General features: G+C 40.7%; 1 gene segment (V, D, J or C); it reads right to left on the minus strand.

Annotated features, from left to right (window-relative positions):
* The window catches only part of LOC144330491 (immunoglobulin heavy variable 4-59-like), an 85804-nt gene that overhangs the window by 39338 nt on the left and 34261 nt on the right, over window positions 1-12205 (minus strand).

The following is a 12205-nucleotide window of genomic DNA, read 5'->3' on the forward strand; positions in this document are numbered from 1 at the left end:
ATGGAATACTATGCAGCCATCAAAAAGGATGAGTTTGTGTCCTTTGTAGGGACATGGATGCAGCTGGAAACCATCATTCTTAGCAAACTATCACAAGAACAGAAAACCAAACATCGCATGTTCTCACTCATGGGTGGGAACTGAACAATGAGATCACTTGGACTCAGAAAGGGGAACATCACACACAGGGGCCTATCATGGGGAGGGGGGCGGGGGGAGGGATTGCACTGGGAGTTATACCTGATGTAAATGACGAGTTGATGGGTGCAGCACAGCAACATGGCACAAGTATACATATGTAACAAACCTGCACGTTATGCACATGTACCCTACAACTTAAAGTATAATAATAATAAATAAATTTAAAAAAAAAAGAAAAAAAAAAAAGAAAAAGAATTCTTTATGTTAATTAAGTCTCATCCGTCTATATTTTTTTTAGGTAACAGGAACTTTTCGTGCTGAATCTTTGCCAAACAGGAAACAGCTTCTGCTTGCATGAACCACTAACAGGGGACATGCCATTCATTAGTAAAGAAGAGGGAGGAAGACAAGGGTCTGAGTCAGGTGGGGATAAGAAACCCAGACCCTGGCAGGAAATGGCATCTCAGCTACACTTTCCTGTTCTGTAGAGGTGGGGAGGGAGCATCACTGAGAAGCAGCCTGGGTTCTTGTACAGGAGGCGCCCGGGGCTGTGTCTCTGTGGTACCCGTGCACAGTAATATGTGGCTGTGTCCACAGGGTCCATGTTGGTCATTGTCAGAACCACCTGGTTTTTGGAGGTGTCCTTGGAGATGGTGAGCCTGCTCTTCAGCGATGTGCTGTAGTATTTACTATCATTCCAATAAATGCTTGCAAGCCATTCCAGGGCCTTCCCTGGGGGCTGACGGATCCAGCCCACACCTGTTCCAGTAGTGCTGATTGAGAACCCAGAGAAGGTGCAGGTCAGCGTGAGGGTCTGTGTGGGTTTCACGAGCGCAGGACCAGACTCCTTCAAGGTGACCTGGGACAAGACCCCTGTGGAGAAAGCATAAGAAGATGAAGCCCACAAAGAAAAGAGCAGATGTTTCCCTTCTGAAGTCGTCCCCAACCACAGCACTCACAGGACGGGACGGTCAGTAGCAGGAGTGTGTAGCAAAGCGTGTCCATGGTGGGGCACAGGATTCACTGAGCTGGGCCCCGTGCTCAGCTTTTCAACCCACAGGAGGGTGGAGCTGGTGGAGATTTGCATCCCCTCATCTGAGCCCTACTCTATGGGGTGCACTCAGGTCTCAGAACTCAGGAGGGGAATGCATCTGTGGTGAGGCGCAGTGAGCCCTCTGGTGTGGGCGTCCACGTGTGCTCTCCATGGAGGACACCGTCTCATTTCAGGAGCATGGCTCTCAGTCAAGGCTGTGACACTCCTGCTTCCACAGACAGGATCTTCTTGGATGTTCACGCAGGGGACATGCAACCTTCTGGTTTCAGTTCTAGAGGATTAGAGTAGAAATCAAGAGAGCTGCCATTCTTCCTCCCTTCAAGAGAAATGATGGTGGGCATCTGATAGAGCAGGGGGCTCCCCACAAGCATTCTGATCAAAATCCTCTTTGATTAGGGGGAAAGTTATGATTTTTTTTAAAAAAAAGCTGAAGAGAATAAATAATAAACATTTGTAAATAATTATGTAAAGATGTGAGTGTGCAGCTGTCAATCATCATTCATGATCACCACTGAAGAGAAAGTGTTAAAGTGAGAAGAAAGAGATGGAATCGCTGTGACAACATTTGTGAATCCCTAGATCCAGGCCACTAGAGACAGGGGATGAGCTGCTCCTCATGAGCGTGGGAATGACCACATTTCCATGTCTCCTCCCTGTGGACATAAGTTTGCTACTCAACAGTTGTCATCCCCCCTCTGCCTTTGGATTTCAGGAAGGGCAGGTCAAGGGATTCCTGGGACTGGATGCTCAGAGTTAATCTGCAAACTACACTTTCTTGTTCCCTGATGAGGGCCCTTTTCAGGTGTCTTCATATAATGAATGTTTGTTAACAAAATAACCCAGTAAATACACGAAAATAAACTTTTCCAGAGGAGTCATATATCTGCCTGTAGTCTCTGCATGTAGAACTATAAACCACTGTTCTTAATAAGAAGGCAAAGTCTTCAGTTAGAATTAAAAATAAAATGCAGACCTGCACGTTATTAGGGCCGGAGTCCATAACTGCTTGTATTCTGAGCTAATTTTGCCACACAGCAGTTCAGCATCAGACAGGCATGCTTATGTGAAGGAGTCATTGTGGGGACATTTGTGGTTTTCTGAGGGAAGAGTCCACAAAGCAATGCGTGTGCTTGTCTGAGGGAGGAATCCACGCGGGGACAGATGTGGGCACATATCTAAAAGTAATTGCCCATTTAGGGACAGTGTGAGCTAGTCTGAACTGGAGTTTGGGGAAAACTTTTCTCAGTTAAGGGAAGATGAGAATCCTCTGGGTGACCTGCTTGTCAGGAAGGAAACTGACTCACATGGGAGCCTGCTGAAAGAAAGGTATCTCGTGAAGGGAAACAACTTATATGCAAATGGGGAAAGTTACCTTGTTCTTCATTGCCTGCATCTCATGCCATCGCTGCCCACACTGCGTAAAGTTGCCAGAGACTTCTATACAGTCTGCATTTCATTTTGGAGTTCATGACAAGCTACATACTTTTTTAAGTTGCATATATTTAGGTTCATACTTGGTGTCATTAAATTCTAAGTGTTGACGAATTAATTGTGTCATGTGTCCAACATTGCATATGATTTAAAATAAGTATCACCACCCTTAATCAGTGCTCAATTCACTTACGTGATACCCTCTTTCTAAATTCCTGGAAAATTTTCATATGCTTACTTTATCTATAAGTTGGTTTTATGAAATTTTAAATAAAATTATATAGTGTATTTGAAATAACTACACTTTGAAAGGTGACACACACAATCTCTCACCTAAATAACATTGGTAATTAGGGGATTCTGTAAGTCTAAACTGTAATGAAACTGCGTAGAAGCACCGTGCTTTAGTAGATAAACATGCTTCCAAACAAGTACAGCTTAAATCTGATACTGCAGTGCATGTGACCTGAGATTGTGCAACTAAATAATTCAATGACATGTGATGGAGTGGAATTCTTCATATTGGAGTGGATGGTTATGAGCAGGCCAGGAAGAAAAGTTAAAAGTCTATATGTGGTATGACAGTAAGGTAAGTATATTGGTGTGTTCTCATGTTTAATGCAATATAGGTACAGAAGATTAGATATATAAATAGTTTCCATGTGCCCGTAAACGTGGGTTAATATTCAAATGGTACTGTTAGCTTAGAGTCCCTAGAATCACCGACACCACATGTAACAGTACACACACCCGACATTATAATTTTGTACTTTAATACAATTCTCCAAACCAGAGGCCAGAAATCCTCGGAGAAATGGCTGATTCTATGTATGGAAAATATAATACAGGAAAATGAACTTAGAATTTCTTGTAATACTAGGAAACAGGGAAATGTTAAGAAACAAAAGGATGGTTTGTATCATAAAGATACAGAGTGCAAAGTAAATGAGCTCACACCCTCTAAATTAAAGTCTGGTTATTTGAGCAATAAAATGAATAATATAGCATGGATCTACACCAGAGTATGAAGTAAACACCCCTGAACCATTTCTGAAATTAATAGATAATTAAATCAAGGAAAAATGGAAAGAAGGACATATCTCCCTCATAGAATAATCCAAATGACTTAAGTTGGTAGTCCTCTCATCAAGTGAGTGAAGTTTAAATACTTATTAGTTAATTGTGGCATGAGATTAGAGAATGGAAAATATTTTCAGTGTTAGTAGATTTTATTCGGAGTTTTCAGACATAATGCAAAAACATGATTGAAGAAATAATAAAACTTTACATGTTACTTTATCCAAATTTACACACACATGCACACACACAGACACAGAGATAAATATAAATGTTTCTGCGGTACACACTGATGAGGCAGTGAAAAGACAACCACAGACTTGGAGAACACATTTGCAAATCACGTATTTGCTAAATGGCATTTTTTAAACTTGGTAAATAATTTTTATCTGCAATTTTGAATTTTAGATGCAGACAAAGCCACAGACCTGAAGAAAAGCAATCCTTGACCTCCATCTGCACCTGTCCCAGGGCTTTCCCTGTCTCATTTAGGTGCTGAGTTTCCCCTTCAGCCCAACCTCCTCACGTCTCTGCAGGAAATTTTGTGTCTTGTCTCACACTGACTTCCCATCACTTAGTTTCTTAAATACAGTGATACACGGCCATTTACTCTCATAGCAAGTTCTCGAAATTTTATTTGGATACAGTGAATCTACCCTTCAGAGAGTGTGCATAGTATATCTGACTTCCATTATACTTTATATCTACTACTCAATTCAGCCCCTTTCCTGGAACCTGGTGGACTCAGCTCATTCAGTAGCTACTGAAGGTGAATCCAGAGGCTGAATAGGAGTCGCAAGAACTTCCCAGGCTATGACAGGTGGGACACATACACCATGAACTACTAAGTAGCCATAAACAGGAATGAGATCATGTCCTTTGCAGAGACATAGATGGAGCTGGAGACCATTATTCTCAGCAAACTAACACAGGAACAGAAAACCAAATACTACATGTTCTCACTTATAATGGGAGCACAATGATGAGAACACATGGACACAGAGGGAAGCAACACACACTGGGGCCTCTTGGAGGCTGGAGGGTGGGAGGGGAAAGAGAATGAGGAAAATAACTAAAAATTACTAATAAGCACTGGGATTAATACTGGGTGTATTAGTTTGTTTTCACACAGCTCATAAAGACATACCTGAGACTGGAACATTTATACAGAATAAAAGGTTTAATGAAATCACAGTTCCACATGGCTGGGGAGGCCTCACAATCATGGCAGAGGTCTAGGATGAGCAAGTCATTTTTTCATGGATGGCAGCAGGCAAACAGAGAGCATGTGCTGGGAAATGTCCCTTATAAAACCACCAGTTTTCGTGAGATTTATTTACCATGATGAGCACAGTAAGGGAAAGACCTGCCCCAACGGTTAAATTACCTCCCACTGGGTCCCTCCCACAATGTGTCAGAATTCAAGATGAGATTTTGGTGGGGACACAGTTAAACCATATCATTTTGTCCCTGGCCCCTCCAAAATCTCAAGTCCTCATATTTCAGAACCAATCATGCCTTCCCAACAGTTCCCCCAAAGTTTTAACTCATTTCAGTGTTAACTCAAAAGTCCACAGTCCAAAGTCTCATCTGAAACACGACAAGTCTCTTCCTCCTATGAACCTGTAAAATTAAAAGCAAGTTAGTTACTTCCTAGATACAATGGGGCTGTAGGTGTTGGGTAAATACAGCCATTCCACATGGGAGTAATTGGCCAAAACAAATGAACTACATACCCCATGCAAGTCCAAAATTCAGCAGGGCAGTCAAATCTTAAAGATAATAGAGAAATAAACATCATTTTAAAATGCTAATTTAAACAAAAAATAACAGAAAAAATAATATTAGTTTAAAAATAGAATTTATTATAGTTGCTTTAAAAAAAGCAATACCCAACTGTTAGCTTTGTACAAGAAAGTTATCCTACATGTTCACAAATAGAAAAGATAAAGATTGGAAAATATGGATTATGAAACTATGAACCAAAAGAAAGCTATAGTAGCTGTGTAAATTTCAGAAAAAGTAGACATCAAAAAACACTTTTAGGACTTAACAGGTATTACGTAGGATAAAGTTACCAGTTTTTTAAAAGACCCCGAAAAAGACTTACCAAATGTATAATAGATGAAGAATGCACCATTCGTTGTGATTTACAGAACAAACGTGATAAAAGAAGTAAAGATGTCAGACCATGCACGTAAGAGTTCACGTAAAAACTTCCTCTTGAATTTCTCCCTGTTGCCGCCCACACCAGCCCCGGTTGGGGAGCCTGCTGGACCAAGTTGATGCTGCAGTCAGTGAAGGTGAATCCAGAGGCTGTGCAGGAGAGGCTCAGTGAACCGCTGGGCTGTACAGTTTTTCCACCTCAGAATCCACCAGTGAACTTCACACAGGTCTTCTGCAAACACAGAGGGAACAGACTGAGAACAGCCCCATGTGGAGCAGCCACAGCTGGACCTGATTCATAAGGGACACTAATATTGAGGGTGATGAGAAGGGAAGCCCACATCAGTGCAGAACCCACGGTGCGGACACTGAGGAAGGGCACAGACATGGGGTGGCTCCTCACCAGGGCCTGAAGGAACAGGGGATGGGCTGCCTTTTATAAGGAGGGGAGGGGACATATTTCCATGTCTTTCTTTTTGTGGTCATGGGTGCACTGCTCAACATTGCTCATCCATCCTCTGTGTCTCCATTTCAGAGAGGGTAGGGTCAAAGGATTCTTGGGTCTGGATGCACAGGGTTAATCTGCCCAACACTCTTTCTCAGTCTCTAATGTGGACACTGTCCAGGTATCTTCATTGCAGCAAACGTTATCAACAAATAAGATCAGTAAGAACATAAGAAATACATTTCCAGAGAAAACAGGCATCTGTCTGTAATCAGTACATTTAGAGCTGCCAACCACTGTTCCTGACAATCAGGCAAAGTAAAGTTAAAATGAAAAAACAAAAAACAAAAAACATATCTCCACCTTGTCAGGAAGGAGTTTTATAATTATCATTATCTTGAGATCATTTTGCCACAAAATTATTCAAGATTTAATATACGTGTTTGTATCAGGAAACAGTCAATGTGGAAATGTGTGCACTTACCTGAGTGAAGAGTTCTCATGGAGACATGTTTGTTTGTCTGAGACAAGAGCCCACATGAGGAAACGTCTGTTTTCTGAGGAAAGAGTAATTGTAAGGACATATGTGGTGGTCTGAGGGAAGAGTCCATGTGGGGACGTGTGTGTTTGTCTGAGGGAAGAATCCACATGAGGAAAGGTGTGTTTTTCTGACAGAAGAGCCCACATGTTGACAGGTGTGTGTACCCATCTGAGGGTAAATGCGCATTCAGGGACAGTGCATGCTTGAACTGAGCTGAAGTTTGGGGAAAACCTTTCTCAAGCAAGGAAAGAAAAGAATGTTCTGGGTTGTTTGCTTGTCAGGAAGAAAAACACTGGGTTATTTGCTTGTTAGGAAGAAAAAGCCTGGGTCAAGTAGAAAATTGATTTTGTCTTATTTAAAGGTCTTCATTGAATGGAAACATCATATATGCAAGACAGGAAAATTACTTCATTCTTTGCTGCATGTATCTCATAACATTCCCACGGTCCCAAATATGTTATTAGATAATTCTATAGAGTATGCACTTAATCCAGGGGTTAATGAACTGCTAAATATATTTTAATTGTATATATTTAGGTTTATATTTTCCATCACAAAATTATGAGCTTAGACAAATTAATTGTGTCACGTCTCAACCATTGCTTATCACTAGAATATTCTTATTCTTCTTAAACAGAGCCTGTTTTACTTATTTTACAACCACCCTCTAAATTCCTGGAATATCCTGTTTACTTGACTATAGTTTTGGCTTTTACAGAATTTAAAACAAATGAAACGATATCGTGTAATTGAAATGACTTCACAGAAGAAAGTGGAAAATGAAGTTGCTGACATAAGTAACTTTGAAAATGAGGAGATTCTGTAAGTTTTAATTGTAAACAAACCACACATAAGCACTCTATTGTAGTAGATAAATATGTTTCTTACAAGGGTACAACTTTACATTTCTGATGCCACTCTGCATGTGTCCTGAAATTGTGCAGCTAAGTAATAAAATGGCATATGGTGGGATGGGGTTCCTCACTTTGCAGTGAGTGGTTATAGACAGTCAAGGAAGGAAGACTAGAAAGGTCCATGTGGTAGCATAGTTGGGTGGAGAGTCCAGTGTCTTCTCATTTTTAATGTAATCAAGTTACAGAAGATTAGATACATAAACAGTTTTGAAGTGTCTGTAAACATGGTTCATATAAGCATGCACATTTACTAGGGCAATTGGTTGAGAGGTCCCAGAAGTACTTACACCTCATTAATAACACACATATCCAGTATCACAATATTTTATTTTAATATTATTCTTTAAAATCAGAAACAAGCACTCTTTATAAAAATGGCTAATTCTATGTATGAAAAAGGTAATATAGAAAATGAGCTTAGAATTTATTATAATATCCAGGAAACAGGGAAGTGTTCAAAAACAAAAGGATGAGGTGGGCTGTAAGGATGCAGGATCCAAACTAAATCTGCGCCCAGCACCTAATAAACCTGTGGCAATTTGAACAATAAAATGAGTAATGTAGCATGGATCTTTTTCAGAGTATGAAATAGACATCCATAAACCAACATGGATATTAATAGATGATTAAATAAACAAACAATGGGAAGAAGAACACATCTCCTTACAGAAGTCTTCCAAATATCTCAGGAGGAGAGTCCTCCAATCAATAGGTGGAGGCTAGACACTCATGGGTTGATTGTGGCCTGAGATTAGAGACATGGAAAAGAAATCACTAATAGTGTATTTTATAGTGAAATTCACATATAATGCCAAATACATGATCTATGAATGAAATTTTTTTTATTTTTTTTGGTCTAAATTTGTGCAAACACACACACACACACACACACAATTTTTCTCCAATACCCACTGATAAGGGAGAAAAAGGCAACCACACACTGGGAGAAAATATTTCCAAGTCACATACTTGTTAAGTCAATTCTTTTCATTTATTGTGTTTGTTTTTGTTTTTTGTTTGTTTGTTTGGAGATGGAGTCCCGCTCAGTTGCCCAGGCTGGAGTGCAGTGGCGCGATCTCGGTTCACTGCAAGCTCCGTCTCACAGGTTCACACCATTCTCCTGCCTCAGCCTCCGGAGTAACTGGGACTACAGGCGCCCGCCACTACACCTGGCTAATTTTGTGTGTGTGTATTTTTAGTAGAGACGGGGTTTCACTGTGTTAGCCAGGATGGTCTCGATCTCCTAACCTTGTGATCTGCCCGTCTCGGCCTCCCAAAGTGCTGGGGCTACAGCTGTGAGCCACTGACCCCGGCCAATTCTTTTAATTTGTTAAATGACTTTTATAATCAATATGCAAGTAAACTTACAACTAATCAAAAGAAAACAAAGCAGTTAAAAATGAACCAAATATCAGGAGAGGCATCTCATCAAAAATTATATAAAAATTGTTAAATATGAATTTTTTATTAAGAACATGTACATTTAAATACATATTAGATATCATTACTTACCTATTAGCATGGTTAAAACTCTCAATTCTCATGATGATAAATGGCAATATGAATGTGGAAAAACAAGAAATATGCATTGATGGTAGGAATTCAAATTGTCACATGCACAAAATGAGATTTTTTTGGCATTTTTAAAATAGAGATAAAAATGGAGTTAAAATGTGAACTTGTGTTTGGGTTCCAAAATATTTACAACATTGATTCGGAAATTGATGTTTACAAAGATCGATTCAGAGGAAGTTCTGTATCAGATTTCTTAATTTGATTCATTCTACAATCCCTGAAATTTGCTTACAGAATAAATGTTTTATGAAACATCTCTCGAATTACTAAAATCCCCTTCACTCAAGCCCTCGTCCAAGGTTCTGTCACACCCAGTGCATAATATAGCTGGTAAAGGTGTATCTAGAAGCCTTCCAGGAGACCTTCACTGAGGACCCAGGCTTCTTCACCTCAGCCCCAGACTGCACCAGCTGCACCTAGGAGTGGGCACCTGTGGGGAGGACGCAGGAACGGATGAAAGCCCACTTGACTGAACTCAACCCCTTTTCATCACTGGGACTTGGTAACCCCTTACCTGTAGCTGCAGCCACCAAGAAGAGGATCCTCCAGGTCCGGTCCATAATGAGGAGCTGTGCTCTCAGGGGCTTCTCTGGGAGAGGGATGTGGTTATTGGGTGATGCTCTCAGGGCCCAGACATGTCCATATTTACCTCCATGGATCTCAGGTTACTTGTATATTCAGGAGACAGAGCATTTCATAGCTCAAGACCTGATCTAGGATAAGAAACGGGAGATGAATGACACATCAGCCTTACACGAGTGGGATTCTGATGGTCCAAGCATTAATCCTGCTTGAAGAAATGGATGCCCTACTCCATTTACTAACTTTTGTGGCCAGACATCCTTTCACTGAAAAGCAAACACCCAGAGGACATGCTCCTCACTGTGAACCCACATTTGATTAACATGGAGACCACATGGATGATTTCTGGAACCATCACTCTTCATGACACTGACCAGGTGCTGTGACCCCATCCTGGTCGAATCAGGCACCAGCCACAGCTCATTGGTGACTCTGAGAAAGTGACAGCTGATGTCCCACATGAGTGTCCAGCAGGTCCCTCTGAGATCTGCTGGGCGCTCCTGAGACAGTGTCTCCAGCACCTTCCTGGCATCTTGATCCACCAGGATTTTCACTAGAACCACCATTGGTTTACAGATTTGCCCTGTGATGCATAATTAGAGTTGATTTTCTCATCTCACGGACAATAGGAATCAAAAGATGGAAGAGAACTTTGGAGTTCTTTGTGAATTCACTACTCCAAAAATAATTGGCAAGGAATTTGTGTTTTGAATAAGTCTGGGTTTTATTTCCTACCCCATTTAATAGAATTTCATGAAGTTTTCATGTACTTTCATTTCATATCCATAGATCTTCATCTTTACATATTGGTTTCTGACTCACTGGGTCTGTGTACCTGCCACACTCTCAGATCCATCACTGCCCTGTCAAATGCACAATGTAGGTAACATTACCTAACACTGAAATCTAACCTTTTTATTCATAGGAATACAGTGGCTCCCACAATTCTGTATCCATTCAATTAGTAAAACTATTCCTATCCTTTATATCATCACTATTAAGATATTTATAGTCCTGGAAACTCACTTTAGAAAATATTTCTCGTTACCTTAAATTATATGAATGGTTCTGATGTAACAGGATATTTAAAGGCACATCAGCAACTTGTTGAACACATAGTTGTTGTTGTTGTTGTTGTTGTTGTTGACAAAGGAAGACACCTGAGAGGAAACTTCCTCCCCATCCTTCTGTACACCTGCTCTGGGGTTGGAACCTGTGCTTGGTGGCTCCTGAGCGCCCCCTCCAGCCCAGCCTTGCCTTGCAGTGAGGTTTCTGCAGTGGCTGTGACCTTGACCAGGCATCTCCAGGGGAGAAGCTCAACTTTCGTCTTTACTGCCTTTTGTGGTTTCAGTGTCCCTGGACTATTTTCTTACATCTAACCTGGATTATCTTACATCTTACCTGGACTATTTACCTGGATTTGCTTACATCTTACCTGGACTATTTGTTTACAGCTTACCTAGGCTATTTGCTTACATCTTACCTGGACTATTTGCTTACATCTTACCTGTCTATGCACTATTTACTTACATCTTCATACAATCACGGAAGAATGGGGGAGGGATCTGGAATGGCAGATTTGTCTTTCTTCACATAGGACAAGGTGCTGGAAAAGTTCTTCCCTGTAGGATCTTTTGGAGAAGGCTCTTGGTACAGTTTTCAGTAATTATAACTTCCCCACTTCTGACCCATAGGAAACATATTTGGATTTTTTTTTTTTCTAATCTGGAGGTTTCTGGACGGAAAGTCCAGAAGACTGAGGAGCGTACGGCCCTCTGGAACTGTCACTTCACCGTAGTCCACATCTGTCTTTCAGACATCTAGAGTTCTTACCATGTAAGTGCCCTCAACAGCTTTTTAAAAATATATATATATGTATATGTATATATGTATGTGTGTATATATATGTATTTATGTACATATATATGTGTGCATGTATATATGTACACATATGTGTGTGTTTGTGTGTGTGTGTGTATGTGTGTGTATTCTTCTGCAGCTTCTGTTCCAGTAAAGCAAGTGCCAACTGCCATTCTGGACATACCTGTCTCTCCCGTTTTGGGAGTGGGCAATTTTTGATTGGAATTTCATTCCTTTGATGAATTCCCAAAGGTACTGAAGATCAGATTGTGCAGACGCCTCTTGACGTAAGAATGAGGTGATGACTTTTGTAATCTTTACATTTTGGAGCAAAGACCAAAAGTACAACCAAAGGTCCTCTTCATGTGTTACTGGAGGCAGGATTCTAACCTGATTACATAGATGTGGCACCTGGTCTG

Source organism: Macaca mulatta, chromosome 7 (genome assembly GCF_049350105.2).
Source record: "Macaca mulatta isolate MMU2019108-1 chromosome 7, T2T-MMU8v2.0, whole genome shotgun sequence".
Lineage (NCBI taxonomy): Eukaryota > Metazoa > Chordata > Mammalia > Primates > Cercopithecidae > Macaca > Macaca mulatta.